This window comes from Pleurodeles waltl, chromosome 1_2 (assembly GCF_031143425.1).
Source record: "Pleurodeles waltl isolate 20211129_DDA chromosome 1_2, aPleWal1.hap1.20221129, whole genome shotgun sequence".
NCBI classification, from domain to species: Eukaryota; Metazoa; Chordata; class Amphibia; order Caudata; family Salamandridae; genus Pleurodeles; species Pleurodeles waltl.
Genome location: NC_090437.1, coordinates 319606277 through 319624133, shown reverse-complemented (window position 1 = coordinate 319624133; position 17857 = coordinate 319606277).

The window sequence follows — 17857 nt, the reverse complement described above, 5'->3', positions numbered from 1 at the left end:
GTCATAATGGCCCTGCTCCACCCCACCCTAGACTTGGCTGGCCCTAGCGCTGTAGGAACAATAAAATGATAATAACATTTTTTATAATTTAATTTTTCACTTTTCCCTCTGCTGGGTCTCAGCAGGGGGGACAGTGCTCCTCCACCATAACGGAGGAGCCGCCACAGACCAGAACGTGCCACCTCCAACAAGGAGTTCTTGGATTTAGATGCATAATTTAACTCATGGTTGAACAGTTTATGGGTGGCCTACGGGTGTCCCGTTGTCCAGGAGTGAAGCCAAGGACACAGCAGAGAGAGGTTAAAGTTTTCCAGTCCAGTTCCTAAATGACCTTGTCCTAACATGAGTAGACAGCTCCCTAATGGGAAGGACCAGTGTTATATTGCCTTTGATTGGTTTGTGGGGAGGAGAAAGGTAAGGAGTTCCTTCAGATTTAGTATAAGTTTATTGTGAGATGTGTAGTGTAAGTGGTGAGGAAGGATTGGGTTAGAAACTAGTAGGTTGATAAGGGAAGTCTGGGATTGGGGTTGATCAGGATGTACTGTAGATGTGTGATGTGTTTGATAAACTATATAGAGCATTGCTATTGTATGTTGTAAATTGTATATTATGTGAAATATTGTACTATTTTGTGACACACTACAGTGGGAGATGAACAGGATGGAGTTTGTAGGTAGTTACAAGACGATTATTAGACTGGAAGACTGGAAAGGTCTATCGATTATGCAGTGGTGTTTTGGTAATTGTGTATTGATGAAGTATGGAAATAGGGGAGCTAGGATTGGAGTCTAGTCTGTTAATGAGAAAAACCCAGGATTCAAGGAGTAGGGAGTGTCTAGTGATATGCTAGTGTTGTGTGGTAGCTGTACATTGGGTAGGTTTGAGGTGTATGACCCTATTGGGTTTGTATGATATGGAATTTTTAGATTGTATTTTTGTATGATTTATTGTGGTCTTTTGTGATGATGAGTAGGGAGAAGGGTTCAGGGTAGTTTTATAGGAGTACAGGGTTTGGAGGGTAGGTGGGTAAGGTTGTAAATTGTTGATGCAATAGAGAGAGTGACATAATGAAGGGATCTAAATAAGTGGGCTAGCTGATATGGTGGAGAGGGGCAATAGAAAATGGATCTGCAAAGGGGGAAGGAGCAAGAGAGAATGAGGAGGGGAAGGCAAAAGTCTAAGGGGCATATTTACAAGCAACTTGCACTGCTGTTGCATCACTTTTTGTGATGCAACAGCAGCGCAAACCTTGATATATCTATGATGCAATGCATGCCTCAGAGATATGAAGTAAGGCAATGCAGCACAAAACGCTGCGTTGCCTTATTCTGCATCAGGGAGGCCCTTCATGTGCGTTGCAGTGTGTGCTCCCATGCAACATCCAGGGATTTTGAAGCATCCCCAGATTTACAATACATTGTAAACCTGGGGAAGCACCAAAACCATATGCCTCCCCCAGGTGAGGCGTAACAAAGAGAACTATATTTATTTCTCATTCTTTTTTCCTCTTTCTATGTGTGCTGCAGCCTGCAAGGATGCCTGCATCGGCGCTAACAAGAATGAGCCACATGCCACAGATAAGGGATATTCCTGCCCTTTACCTTTGACCCAGGGCAGCAGAGCAAGATGTGTTGCTCTGCTGCCTTGTGCCAAAGGCCCACAAAGTTTGGTAGGAGCATTAAAGGTTTAGCTCAGTAGGTGTGGCAGTATGTCAAGTGAGGGCAAAGGGGATGGGGAGTGAAGCACCCACTGTGGTATATACCAAGTAGTTCCTATGATCGCTGGTAGGAGTGAGGCAGTAATAAACATAAGAGTGCTTTCATTTTGGGAGAGGGTGATTGGTGGTCTGGTTCAAGAAAATAAGTTGAGAGAGAGGATTGAGACCAAAGTGGTGGAAGTGGGTGAAACGATGAGGGGTGGCTTAAGAACCAGAGCACTATAAGTGACAAGATGTAATTGGGGTGGAGAATGGATATGGTGGGTAAAAGACGAGATAGAATAGGATGGTGGGGAAATGTGTCAGATATTTGTTGGAGATATGATGGACAGCAGAGTAGATGGACACAAAAGTAGAATAAATAAGGTGTGAGAAGGTAGGGTGAGAGTGAGGTAGTGGAGATTGAAAAAATAGGATTGAATGAAATGTTAAATGGGTTGGAAGACTGTCAGGAGATGTAGGAAAGTGACCTTTATGGCATGGGCCCAATACTTTTTTTGCCTGTTTTTTGGTGTAATTTCAACTGAAAGTGAACTGGGTCCCTGCTAAACAGGCCCCCCAGTGCCAGAACTCTTTCATTAAAACTGCACGGTCATTTTTCCCAATTGGTAAACATTTAGTTGCCACTGTAAGTCTCTAGTAAATGGTACCCCTGGTACCTCAGGTATGGGGTACTAAGGTAATGAGAGATTGTGCCACCCTCAGGGGCCCTCTCACTTCAGTACACCCAGTACTGCCTTTGCAGGCTGCGTGTCTTGGTGCAGACCCAAAATGAAAACACAACATGGCACACAGCCTGTGTACTCTGTCCCCTAACACTGCATGCAATATATGTAAATCACCCCTCTGGCAGGCCTTCCAGCCGTTAAGGTAGGGTGCATTGTATTACATGTGAGGAGATGCTTGCATGAGCAGACATACCCCTACTATGTCTGTGTCAGTTCTCAGACATAGCAAGTGAACAGTGAAGCCATTTTAAGTACATGTGCTGGACACTGGTCATTACGAGTTCCCCAACCACATGAAGGCTTCACTAAAGCTAGGGATGTTTTGTATTAAACATCTCATATTATGAAACCCTCACTGAATCCAGTGATGGATTTATTAATACATGCACCCAGACGGCACCTTAGAGTTGTCCCCTGCACAATCTACCAACTTCTAGCATGGGCACTGACTGGTCAAAATCAGCATCACCACCTTAGACAAAGTTCTGCCCCCCTGAGGTGAGAGCCAGTGCTCCTGAGGGCTCAGAACAAATGCCTGCTCTGAGCAGAGGTGTGACCTCTCTCCCAGGCAGGATGGACATTACAGGGCAGGAAGCTTCAAAGGCCGTGCTTCCTTTGAAATGCAACCCAGGCCTCTCCAAATGGTGTAGGAGGTCGACCCCCAATTCCAGATCCCACTTTTGGCAGCAAAATGGTGGGAAAATTAAGTGAATTAGTAGGAGTGCTCACTTCATGCCAGTCCCCCGCTAAGGTGGACGAGCTAAAGTGGACACTACTTTTTAAATTCCTCAATCTTGCATGGAAGTAATAAGGCCACTAGGGTCAGGGCTATGCCACTTCCCAAAGGACGTGGTCATAAAAAGGATGTAGTCTCTCTAAAGGTGAGTTGCCATTGGCTACCACCTAGCGCTCCCTAGGACACCCCTAAATTCAGTATTTAGGTGGAACCCCTGAACCCTAGAATCAGATCACTGCAACCTAAGAAGAACCAAACCTGTTTTCTGCAGAGAAGGCTGAAGACACCTACTGATTTGGCCCCAGCCCTGCAGGCCTGTCTGCAGTCTTCAAAGAAACCTGCACCTAGAATCCGACTATCCTGCAGCCCAGCAACCTCCAAAATCTTTGGAGGGCTGCCTGCCTTTGAAAAAGACAGAGAACTCACGTGGACAGCGGACATGTTCAGAAGAAACTATCTTTAAAGAGAAGGATGCCTGCCTGAGTAACTGCAAAACCTGACGCCAGAAGAGACCACTCCACCCGATGCCCCTAGCCTGAGTCCAAGTGGACCACCTGTACAGTGAAGGTCCCCCGGCACTTTCAACCCAGAGTCTACTGTGGACTGACCCCTGCCAGACTCCTCAGTGATGCCTGCAGCCTAAACCTGAGGGATCCCTGCCAACCGTGACCTGCCTAGTGAGCTGACTCTGACGTTTAAAGACACCCCTGCAACCGGAGCCCCTAGGCCTTGGGGAGCTGAGTCGATGGTGTCCCTAGGAACCCCCGGTATCTCAACTTACCTGGGAAGCTGTGGGTTGACTCCTCCCGGCCTCCTGCCCATTTCTGCAAGCCATTTGCTCTATTGAAATGCATTGGGCGCCCGATGCTGTGTTGGCACTCTGCACCTGGCTGCCCCTGTGCCACTGAGGGTGCAAATTTGGTGCTATCTTGTGGCCCCATTGTACTTACCTCAACTCCAGGAGATCGACCTCTGACCCCACTTTACTCACCTGTGAGCAGCACTGCAGCGGTTACCCCCTGTCTCCTTTGGATAGCATTGGCCGCCTGACACAGTGTTGACACTCTGCACCTGGCCAAGCCGCAGAGGATGTAAGTTTGGTGCTGACCTGTGGCCCCCCAGGTGCTCACCTCAACCCCTAGATACCAACCTCTGCCACCGCTGGTACTAACCTGTGAGCAGCGCGTCAACTTCCCCCCAGCCTCCTTTGACTAACATTGGGCACCAACCATACATTTTACCTCTGCACCCAGCCGCCCCCATGCTGCTGCGGGTGCACCTTGGGTACCAATCTGAACCTTGCCCAGTGCTAGCCTAACGCTTTGAAGACTGGGACCGTAAGTCGTGTCCTTACCTGCAAATCTGCATCTTTGTTTCCTTAGATAGGTTATCATTGAAGACTCTGAAAATTGCACTGTGCTGATTTTTGAAACAGCAAAGTATTTTTAATTTGAAAACTGCCAACCTTAAAACTAAGTTCTTCGGTTCGAAGCATATATAAAAGCAACTGTTATTTTTCTGAATTGGTCTCGGACTTATTCTTTGTGTGTGTGTCTCATTTATTACCTCTGTGAGTACAACAAATGCTTAACATGACTCCTTGATAAGTCTACCTGCTCGTCAACACTACCACAAATAGAGCTCTAGGCCTATCTATTTCTGCCTCTGCACATCTTTGAGGATCTACTGGACTCTCTGCACCGTGTACTTCATTTTAGTACACTATATAGAGAACCAGCGTACTACAGAGGTGAATAATTACATTTAGTAAGTCTGGTTTAGACATAAAATGTGGTAGATGGGAATATGAAGAGTGGAGGAAGACACAGTAAATTAGAGAGAGAATGAGATGAAGATGTGAATGAAGAAGAGGCAGCTCTCAGTACACGACTGGTATGTATGTCTGACTGCAGGTTTCAGGTGTTGTTTTATTTAAGACTATGGAATGGCATTTGTATATGATTGCGTGATTTGGGATGTCTATATAAGTTTGAGTGCAGAGATGCCTTGCTCTGTAGTTGCTTCGGTTGGGTATTTGATAGGGTGTTTAAAGGAATACGCGATGAAAAAGAAAGAAGATAATATTATGGAAGGAAACCGGGATCAGGAATGAGAGCTAATGGAGGAGATGAATGGTAGAATGTTTCGTGACCGTCATGTGTTTTGTTGTATTTGTTTGAGCGGTGAAGAGTTGTTTGAGTGCTTTCAAATAGCTACTTTCTAGGAGTCTTTCTGAAGCATATGTGTTCTGGGTTTGAACGGAGCAGTGGAAGAAGAGAGTTCCATAGCTCAGTGGTAACAACAGGAAAGCAGGAGCGTCAGATAGAGAGCCAATGTAAAGTTTTTAAGTTTTCAAAAATAGATGTGTTCTCTGGTGTTGAGCTGAAAAGGATCCTGGCCTCTTTGGAGCCTTCCTATGAGATATACTGGGGGACCATTAACAGTGTGTGTGTTACTTGCCTAGGACGAGTGAGATTACTGCCTGAAGTAGTCGTTGGGGCTATGCCACCTAGGGCATTAGGCATTTGAAGGGTGAAGATAATAAAAAAAAACTTTGGTCTTCTTTGTTAACATGGAGCTCTACAGAGAATTGTACATTGTGTGACAAAAAGATCTATTCATAGAGCTGAACTCAGATTTAAATACATTTTAGAAGTCTAATATATTTGGGGAGGGAACCAATGTCCTCAGTTTACCTTTTGTACTCTTCAAAAAGGCTGATCATCTCATTGTTACCATGTTCTGCATATTTGATTAATAGTATATTTTAATAAAAGTAAGTATGATACTACTTTCACCTATTATTTTCAAGTTTCTCCATCTATGGCAATCATGTCAGAGGCTCATGTGCAAGTGATCTCATGTGAAAAGCATTGTTCGGATATTTTGCTTTTTGCGGGCCACTCCACAAGCCAAGGTTTGAGCGATCTCAGGGAATCTCTATTATCCCCAAACCACTGTCCAACTTCTCAATGAACTCACAAGCTTTGGCAGAGAAGTTATGGCATAGGACAAGGAAAGGTTCATGTTACCTCATAGCAACACCCATAATAGATACAGTTTACCCAACTATGCTCAAAGGTCCATTTTGAAATGTATTTCCATCGTAGTTTTTGTGCAATTTCACTATTATTAATTTCTACCATCGTTGTTCAACAACAGTTTTGCAAATAAGTGATTGTCACTCCAAGGCACAAGAGGCTACACTGGGTGCACGAGTCTGTACATTGGCATGAATGCCTATATCATGGCATTGGAGTATGTTCCGCTGCAGAGGGGGGAATTGGTTTGGCATCTGAGACTATGCTTTTGCATATGAAATGTGGCCTCTGATATGAGAATGCATGTCATATGAGGCCAACTCAGGGCCTATGAGAATTGTAGCTATCTATTTCTTCCAGAGAGGATATGTTTACTCCATCGGGGAAACACTTCCATTTACACTAAATATGTGCCCCCCGTCCCACCTCGGGAATCACTTACTCTGGCTTGTTAAAGGAGTCAATTTATCTGTTACTGGGGTGGGAAAGCAAGAAGTACAAGACATACTCCCAAATCCACAAGTGTGTGGGTGTTCACCTGCTGTGTGGTGCTTCTTTCGGAAATACCTATAATCCTACCCCTTTTTTACTTGCACTAACAAATGCAACAAAATAAAACACAGTGAAAACTTTTTCTAGTGTGTAAATGCACTCGGTGTCAGTATAATGCAAAGTTTCCATGTTTTGTGACTAGGAATCTAACCCTCACAAAAAACTGGGATCCCGAACAAATGTTTTTCACTTCTTGGAGTGTGCAAATAAAAAAATAATGTCAAAACAGGAAAAGAGAGACAGAAACGCCTGAAGCAGCCATAGGCCATGCAATTCACTGTTAGCTGCGGTGCAAATTATTTGCCCTGCTATCTCTCTTATTTTGAGCAATCACTATTTTTTTCTTGCTATAGAGAAAATGCTCCTCCCATGAGGGCACGTCTACTTTTTGTTGCTTTTTGTTGCTCCACTAATGTGACTAAAAAAGCTCCACGTGTCTTTCGTAAATGTCCAACTGTAGTGTGGCTTTTTACTTGCCATGTCTCTGTATGTGGAAGTCATCTAGGCCTCCTTTCTCTGTCAGGGTTTCTCTTGCCTGACATGCGCATACTACTTAGAAGCTCCCTCTGCTACCAGCATTTAATTGAAGCTTCGCCCCCTTTTTATCTATCATTTTTTAGCTGTCATTTTTATTATCATATCATGTGTTGTGGTTGGAGCTGAGGATGTTACTATTTCTTTCACAAAATAATTTGACTCCCTGAAGAAGCGTTCTGTGTGGATAGGTTATCTCCCTTGTCTGTTAATGTGTGGTTCTCACTTGCCTAGGTGTGTGAAAGCAGGCCTACATTAGGGTCCAGATGTACCCTGATTTTGCGTTGGGGTGGCGTAACTTTGTGACACAGCCTTGACAGAAGGGGGCACATTTATGGGAAAGTGACACAGTGCAGGACAGCGCAGCAAGTAACGTGCACTGAGTCACTGGGAAAGGGCAGGAATGCACCGTATGTAAGGCATATGATGCATTCCTGACTTTTCCTCCTGCGTATGAGGCATATTCCTCTTAATATGTGTGCTGCAGAATGCAGCACACGTAGAAAGAGGAAGGAACGGGGAGAAATACAGATACATCGTTACACCTATCCTGGTAAGGAATATGATTTTTGTGCATTCCCAGGTTTACAAGTTCTTGTAAATCTGGGAATCTGTCAAAAACCATGGGACTTGCATGAGAACACTTACTCAACGCCCATGGAACGCCTTCTCAGGGCAGAGTAATGCAACACAGCGATTTGCATTGTGTTGCACTACTACAGATTTTTGGAGCCATTCAGAGCTACGCAAAGTGGCTTTGCGTGGCTTCAAAAATGATTTAAGGTTTGCGTTGCTCTTGCACCACGTTGTAAGAGTGATGCAAGCTGAGTCATAAATATGGCCCAAAATCCTTTTAGACATTTATTAAGCACGCAAAGCTACTTTGCGTGGCTTTGCATGGGTTAGTAAATATAAAGAAATGGAAGACAGCACTTAGCGTTGTCTTCCATTACTTTGCGTCAGGTTGGCTTTACATAGGTTGAGTATAGGAACTCCCAAGCATCCACCCATGTATTTCAAAACAAACCCAGATTTTCAAAGACTGGTAAACCAGGGTTTGTGACAAAATGGTGCACCTACCCGACAGAAGCATAAAAAGAAGAGATATCTTTATTTCTCCTCATTACTTCCCCTTTCCATGCGTGCTGCATTCTGCAGCACACATAGAAAGAGAAATAGGCCTCTAAGAATAGTTTTTGCGCAGCAAGGTATCCCTTCCTTGACAAAAACATTCCTGCCTGTAACCCAGGCACTGTTGCACTATGGTGCAGGGGTGCCTGCCTTGGCACTCAGGCAGCACTCAGTGCTCCAGTACAAGGAGAATGCTGAAATGCTCCATATCTTTGTAAATAAGGAGCATTCCTGTTCTCTCCTGATCACCCAATACAGCGCAGCAAGTTTCCTTGCTGCGTCCTATTGTGTGAAATAATAGTAAATGTGCGGCGGCTGCCGCATATGTCAAGAGGTGGTCAGACAGCCGGGGACAACAGGGGAAACAACATTTAAAAAAAAAAAGAAAACACTCACCCTTTCCCTTGCGCCGCCGTCTTTTGCTGCCTTCAGTCACCTTGTTGCTCTTGTGGTGTCCCAGCATTTGCTGGGACACGGGCACAGGCTCCCCATTAATCCTGGCACTGCTTATATACTAATCATAGCATGTAAGCAGCATCAGGATTCGTCTGAGCGGCTCAAACTGCTGTTCAGACACAAGCCTGGGGTCTGTGCTGTTTCTCCAGCCCAGCTCTGTTTGCAGCCAGGTTGGAGAAACCTAAGTGCGCATGTGTGTTTAGCCAGCCTCAGTGCACTCTCCCCACCTCCCGTGGCCAAGCTCTGCCCCTCCCTGTACACCCTGCTGGCTGAGCCAGCAGATGAAAAATGATGAAAAATAAAATGATAGCAAGCTATTGTCTTATTTTTCATCTGCTGGCTCAGCTGGGAGGGTGACGCCCCTCCACCACTGCAGAGGAGCCACCCATGAGTGCCCCTTGGTATCTCCCTTGTGGGATACGAGAGGCACATAGCCGCCATCGGGGAACATGCAATGTGTTAACCTTTCAGCTAATACTGGCTTTTCAGCCAACCCACCACACTTTGCATTCTGGAAATGTATTTTTGCTTCTCGCATTCCAAGCAAAGGCATTAGAATTTTATGGCGAGACCGGAGGCTCATATTATGCATTCTCTTTTCTTAATTATTAAATAGCAGCAGTCAAGAAAACCAAACGAAAAAATGGCCAATGGGAGAAAAACAGTAGTTTTAAGAGTCCACCAATGGCAGGGCACCAATCCCCTAAATGCGTATCTTGACTGTGAACAATCCTCTTTTCTTGCTGCTCGCAGTCAAGATAAGTATTTCATTTTTCTGCTCGTATTGTTTAATGTTTACTTTTGTAATTGATATTCAGTTTTATTATATTTGGTGTATTCTACCAATGCGCAGCTTTGGTTTTCCTGCTTTATTTTCCCCAGTCGGCTTGTAGCCGCATATTTCACTTCCAGTACGTCTCTCCTCACGCGCGCATTAGTGCTTTCCCCGGCGTTCTAAACTGCTGTTTCTGTCAGCGTGTCTTCATCCGTGTCGACGCTTGACAGAAACTGTGGTTTTCTGGCATATCTTCATGTGTTTTCACATACCTGGTCCTCAGAAACTCCGGTTTCTTCCATTTCTTCGTGCTTTCGGACATTCCTTCTTCCTGCTTCTTCACATATCCTTCTTCAGCCGGGTCCTGCCTTTTGTACCCGCCCATAGGCGGAGCCAAGTTGGTTCCTGCTACACTCTCAAAGAATTTAACCCTTGCAAGGGTTCTTCCTCATATTATTACTTGTTTCATTCATTTTTTTCACTGGAAATAGAAGGCTCTTTGGGCAAAAATGGCTTGGAGGAGGATGAACAAATAAATGAACATCTAAGTCAGTTCATTCAATGCTCTGAAGAACAAGCTGTGTCAACTTCTATTAATAAATTATCCAAAAATTTGGAAAATTCTATTTAAGCTTGGTTTCAAAGACAATTTTGGCCCAATCTGCGGGGGAAAGCAGAACACGCCCTAGTTCAAAAAATGTTTCAAAAAAGGCATTAGTGAGTGAGGTTTCCTCACAAAAGGCAGAGGACACGGTTCCTCACAAGGCTCCTTCCAAGGAGAGATCTACTATGTTCCATTCTAAATCGTCTTTTAAGTGCGCTCAGAAAACCAAGCATCTTACTGCGCCTATTGTGATTTCCAGTATTTTAGATACTGATGATGATGGTACAGATTCCGCTTCTGATGTACGCAATTCAGAGGATGACGACTCTGTTTTGCCTCCTCTTCCAAAGAAGGCGAAGATTACGGCGCAAGAGGCTGCCCAACCTCTAATCATATCAGATGCAGAAGGGGTTCCTATGTTCAACCCAAATGATATCCATCACCCGAATTCAACAGAATGGTTCCCAACAGATCATGTGGGTGATTATGTGGCTTCTAGATTACGTACATCTCTAGACAAACAAACCAGAGCCAAACTCCGTTCTGAATGCCCTCGTCCTTCTCTTTCATCCAAAATCACAGCCACCCCAGCTATTGACCCTTCCCTTATTACTTTCTTTTCCAAATTTGGTAAGGATCCACTGAAAGGAGTGGACAAAGCCTGGTCCACGTGTCAGGACAAGCTCTTGGATGTTGTGAGTCCTCTCACCTGCATTTTTGATTTGGCTGAAGCTGCCCATCTGGACAATTGTCCCATTCATCAAGTGGACTTATCTCTATGGGTTCAGAGATCCTTTTGCCTCCTAGGCAATGCCATGCTGCAATCACACATGAAAGAAGGAAAGGCCTCCTTCTTAAGTTGGATCCAAAGTTAATCAATCTGGCTGTGTCAGACCCAGGCATCAAGGCCGTAGGGTTGCTCTTTGGGGATTCCTATATCAAGGAGCTGAGTAAATATGTTTCTACCTTTGCCTCTTTGGACAAGGCCCAACAATCCCTCAAAAATATGTTTCATAGTCGGGTTTTCACCAGGGCCGGCAGAGGTAGGAACCGCTTTGCCGGCCGCTCGTACAACAACCAGGGTTCCCTTGGTGCCTTCAATGCCTTCTACCAGGGCTACAAGCCACAATTTTACCCACAGAGAGGATGCGGTTTTCGCAACAGAGGCAGCTGATCTTCCAGACTCGCTGCCCAAACCGGTAAGTCTGTCTTCCGGCCATCCTATTATAGGGGGTCGTCTTTTGTTGTTTCTTCCAAAATGGCAGTCGATCACATCAGATCCTTGGGTTCTAAACACTGTTCAAGGTTACAATATCGAACTCTACTCAGAGCCTATTCAGACTCGTTTTCATCACCCTCCCAAGTTTTCACAGGAGATGACGATGGCAATATCAGCGGAAATCCAAGCTTTACTTCAGAAACACGCCATCGTCCCCTGTCAGCTAGATCCTTCAGGCTTCATCAGTTCTATATTCTTAGTCCTGAAAAAGAACAAAAAGATGCGCCCAGTCATCAACCTAAAACATTTCAATCAATTTGTGGTTTACCGTCATTTCAAGATGGAGACTATTCTCCATCTCAGAGACTCTCTCCTTCAGGGCGATTGGATAGTTTGTTTGGATCTGCAGGACGCTTACCTGTCAGTTCCTATGCATCCAGATTCCAGGAAATTCCTTCAGTTCGAATGGCAAATCAATTCTATCATTTTTCTTCCCTACCTTTCGGTCTCTATTCAGCCCCTTGGTGTTTCACAAAACTCATGGCTTTCCTCAGGGCACAAGGTATCAGGCTGATCATTTATCTAGACGATATCCTCATTATGAACCAAAATCGTACTTCCCTTCAATCTCATCTTCTCTAGGTCTCCAATCTTCTCACCGATCTAGGGGCCATATTTATACTTTTTGACGCAAAACTGCGCTAACGCAGTTTTGCGTCAAAAAAAATTGCGCCGGTTAACGCCATTCTAAAGCACCATGCGGGCGCCGTATTTATTCAATGACGTTAGCCGGCGTTAGCCGCCGGCGCTGCCTGGTGTGCGTGAAAAAAAATGACGTACACCAGGCAGTGCCGGCGTAGGGGAATATGGAGCTTGGGCACCAAAAAATGGGGCAAGTCAGGCTGAGGCAAATTTTTCCCCTCAACCCGATTTGTGCCATTTTTTTCGACTCCCAACCCCCATTGAAATGAATCCTGTCTTAGCAAAGACAGGAGTCATGCCCCCTTGCCCAATGGCCATGCCCAGGGGACTTCTGTCCCCTGGGCATGACCATTGGGCATAGTGGCATGTAGGGGGGCACAAATCAGGCCCCCCTATGCCACAAAAAAATAAAAATAAAAATACTTACCTGAACTTACCTTAATGTCCCTGGGATGGGTCCCTCCAGCCTTGGGTGTCCTCCTGGGGTGGACAAGGGTGGCAGGGGGTGTCCCTGGGGGCATGGGAGGGCACCTCTGGGCTCCTTCTGAGCCCACAGGTCCCTTAACGCCTGCCCTGACCAGGCGCTAAAAAACGGCGCAAAAGCGGCTGGATGTCATTTTTTTTGACCCGCCCACTCCTGGGCGTGAATTTTGCCCGGGAGTGTAAATACGGCGCACATGCCTCAGAGTCAATTTTTTAGACGGGAACGTCTACCTTGCATATCATTAACGCAAAGTAGGTGTCCACGCTAAAAAATGACGCAAACTCCATGGACTTTGGCGCTAGACGCGTCTAACGCCAAAGTATAAATATGGAGTTAGTTTTGCGTCGGAATTGCGTCAAAAAAAACGATGCAATTTCGGCGCAAACAGAGTATAAATATGCCCCTAGGTTTCCTTATAAACAAAACAAAAGTCTTTCCTGGTTCCAGTTCAGCACATAGAATATCTAGGGTTCCCAGTAGATTCAGTATCAGCTACTCTTCATCTTCCCCCCGCAAAATTAAAGTCTATCAAGTCCGAAATTATTCACACTTTACGCAAATCCCTTATATCCCTCAGATCTTTTACAAGGATTGTAGGCCTTCTTTCTTCTTCCATCAAGGCAATATTTTCGGGTCCTCTTCACTACAGAGCCCTTCAAAGACTCAAAATTCGACATCTTCAAAAGGGGCTCGCTTATGCAGACAACGTGGCTTTAGATCTCGATTCTCGCACAGAGCTCCAATGGTGGAAAGACCATTTAGATGCCTGGAACAGCAGGACCATATTTGCGTCAGCCCCAGATCTAGTATTAGAATCCGATGCAAGCCTCTCCGGTTGGGGAGCCCGGTGTGGTACAATCTCGACTGGGGGTATATGGTCTCTTCAGGAGTCACAGTTGCACATCAACTGTTTAGAGATGCTTGCCGGCTCCTTTGCCGTCAAGAGCCTGGCAAGAGATCGAGCATGTTGTTCAGTTCTTCTCAGAATGGACAACATTTCAGCCGTCAGGTATATCAACCGTCTGGGAGGCACAAGATCCAAACCTTTAGCGAATTAGCAAAAGGGTTTTGGGAGTTTTGTCTTCAAAGAAAAATGTCAGTCCAGGCGGAATACATTCCAGGCAATCTCAGTACCGTTGCAGACTGGCATTCTCGTTTTCTCCAGGATTCCAGCGACTGGAAACTTCATCCCAAAATTTTCAGGGATATTTCTCGCAAATTGGGTCCACTTCAAATAGACCTTTTTGCGTCATTTCTCAACAATCAGTTACCTCAGTTCTTCAGTTGGCGCCCAGATCCGTTAGCTCTGGCCTTCTGTGCTTTTTCTCAGGATTGGTCTACTTCTCGGAATTACGCCTTTCCCCCTTTCATTATGATAAACAGGCTCTTGGCTCACATCAGATGTTAGCAAGCAGTTGTAGTACTCATAGCCCCTTTCTGGCAATCCCAAGTATGGTTCCCATCTCTTTTAGAATTAGCAATATATTCTCCTTTTCTCCTTCCTTCCTTTCCGGACCTTCTCACCAACCCTCTCGGTCTTCCTCACAATTTGATTCTAGACAATCTTCTCTCCCTCTCAGCTTGGAAATTTTCGGGGATTCCCAACCAATCCCTGAGATTTTGGCAGAAGCTTCTAGCCTCATTGAACTGTCCTGGGCATCAGCCACAAAAAGGGCCTATAGCTCAGCTTTATCCTTACGGCATAGCTGGTGCATGGGAAAAGGTATCAATTCCCTTTCAGCAGATGTAACTTTTATAGTTAATTGCCTGGCAGCTGAAGCTAGCAAAGGTAAGTCATATTGTACTATGAATCTGTACTGATCGGCGATTTCTTCCTATCACCCATACAACAATGGTAAACCTGTTGGGGAACATCCTCTGGTTTGTCGACTATTAAAGGGAGTAAAGTTTTCTAATCCTCCTTTACCCAAATACAGTTCATTATGGGACGTCAATGTTGTGTTTAATCTGCTTTTATCCTGGCCTGACAACGATATGCTTTCATTAAAAAAATTGTCTGCAAAGTTAGCTATGTTGCTATGCTTGGTTTCATTTAAACGTCTTTCGGATGTTAGAGCTCTAGATATCACTGCTCGTCATTTTACCCCTTCCGGTGTTTTATTTAATATTCACAGATGCACAAAGACTAATTTGTCATCAGTATTTTAACCTTATTTTCCTGACCATCCTAGACTCTGTGTAGGCCAATGTTTAAAAACATATGAACATCAAACAGCCGATTTGAGATCTTCTTCTGCTTTCCAACTCCTTATTTCCTTCAAAAAGCCTTTCAAACCTGTCTCCTCTCCAACTCTACCTCGTTGGGTTAAATGGATTATGTCCTTAGCTGGTATTGACACTTCTGCTTTTGGCGCCCATTCCACCAGAGGTGCTATGGCCTCCAAGGCTTTTTGTGGTGGTTCCCGTCTGGAGGATATTCTCAAATCGGCTGATTGGTCTAATGATAATGTGTTTAAAGTATTTTATTGCAAACCTGTACATCATGCTGCGTTAGATGTTATTAATTTGCTTTAAACTTGCATAATATGAGCCTCCGGTCTTGCCATAAAATGTAGATTTTCCTAGTAATTTATGATGGAAAGTCTTAATTTTATTAAAGACACAGAGACGAGTATTGTCCCGCCTCAACAATTAATGGTTTCATTGTTTTTCCCTCCCTTCCAGCATCAACTACTCCTTCACAGCCTTCACCATAATCGCCATCCTTCAGCGGATCACCATTGTTTACCTCCATTGGTTTCTCTTCCTCATTCACACCGGCTCCATTTGGATGCCATCCTTTCTTCTTCTGAGATCCAGTTATTGAATGTTTGTCAGGACTTTCTGGCTTTTGTCATGGCTTTTTGCATCATTTATTCTATCTTACCTTTGTTTCATACTGTTTGACCCTCTCACAAGAAAAGAGGTCTGTTCACAGTCAAGATACATATTTAGGGGATTGGTGCCCTGTCATTGGTGGACGCTTACAACTACTGTTTGTCTCCCTTTGGCCATTTTTCATTTGGCCTTATGGGAGTTGTTGTTTTCTTCACTGCTGCTATTTAATAAACAAGAAAAGAAAATGCATAATACTCGCCTCCGTGTCTTCAATAAAATTAGGATTTTCCGTCATAAATTACTAGGAAAATCTACATTATATGACACTGGGCACCAAATTAAGTGGCAAGAATGATTACATGGCACAAAACGACTAATCATATTGCATTATGTGGCACATTGCATGTCAATATTTTAATGCACTTTTATCACTGAAAAACACATTGATTCAAAGGGGATACAGATGCTAAGGAAAATATATAAGTTTCTTACTCAAGAAAACGATCTCCGGTTTTAACTGAAAATGTTATGCACCAACAAATAATGATGTTGTCTTACATGGAAGCAATGGCACGCCATTTTATTAGCAGTGTCTCATCTTCAGCAGAAAAAGTTTGTGTACAACACACTCTGTTGCACTGCGCAGAAAACAAGCCCACAGGTGCACATTTAATGAAATATAAGGTATTCTTGTTTTATTGTGTGTTTTACAGTTATGTTTTTGAGCTGTTCTTTACGTATTATTTTACTGTGTTCACACTACCGCCTCTCGAAGCATCTCTGCATATAGAAACAGAACAGCTCTGTAGAATAGCATTTTGCATGTACATATGTAATACAGTGCCTTGTAAGGAGGTAATGTAAGATTAAAGAAATCAGCGTTAAATAATGCTTAGGATTTTTATGTACTTTAAGTGCCCTCTTGAACGAACTGCAATATTTAGAATAATTCTCATTGATGCAAAATTAATGTGCATGATTAATAAACCTGAACATTTCTGTTACAAATGAGGCATACATATGTTTGAATTCTATTTAAATATGTCGGAATTTTTTTCCTGCTATAAACAAAAGATTGCCCACATTTCATCACAAAAGGGACATTAATACAGTCAGGCCAAAGATTTCAACTCATAAATATTAATTTCGTACCTGAACAAAGAAATCAACTAATCGTTGCCCGATTCATTTGAACTAGTCTTCACTTTTACTTTGTGTCCAAACTACTGACTGCTAGAAGCACTACTTTCCATTAAGAAACAGAACAGCCTTCCTTGGAGAACAGTGTTTTCTGTGTGTGTTCCATATGTAATTGAATTACATTTAAATATGTCAGGATGTCTTTCCTACTACATACAAAAAATGATCCACATTCCATCAAAAGGGGACATAAATGCACATCAGGGCAAACATTTAAACTCATTAGTACCAGTTTAGAACCTGACTAAAGCAGTCAACAACTCAAAGCTGACCAATTCATATTTGCTAATTGTCTGGCACTATCCAGCACCAGGAATGGCATATCTTTTGTGCAACCTTTGATCTACAACTTTTGGGTTAAGACCTGCAAATTAAGCAGCAAAGGTAGGAATGCGCGCCAAGTGTGGTAAACCCATAATTATGCCATCATTGCTGCAGTCACAGAAATATGTTTTTCCAGTAGCCCTGATTATAAGCATGTGCTTAAATACACAAGTATTTAAATTACCATAAATTAAAAAGCCACGACGCATGGAGTTGTTACACGTGACCTGTGGTAAACTTCAACCATAACCTGTGCCTGGAAAACCATGTCTTCACCTCCTTGTTTTTTTAACATCTTTCTCTTTAGAGTTTAGTTGAAATATTGCACCTGAGTTTGTAATAGCGCTGTGATTGTGCCTACAGCCTCTGTTAGTAAAGATACTTGAGGAAATATTGAGTTATCCAAGGTGCTTAATATCCTACAAATTGTATTCACATTGTCACGGGAAATATTTTGTCTTTTTAAAAAACACATAAACATTTGTCTTTCATATCTAGGTACCTGTATCCTAATTAGTTATGGGAGACGTCAATCCCCCTGTACTTTTTAATCACATAGTCAGATGTATGTTAGTCTCTTCTCTATTGCTTCATGACAAAACCACTTTCTTCCCCCTTGCATACTGTAACTGTAGCACAAAGGACCAAGAAACTGGCAGCTAACAGAAAACTATACAACCAAAGCTGATTGTATCAATGTCAACTGAACTACAACCATTACCAGAAAACTATGCAACCAAAGCTGAATGTATCAATGTCAACTGAACTACAACCATTACCAGAAAACTATGCAACCAAAGCTGAATGTATCAATGT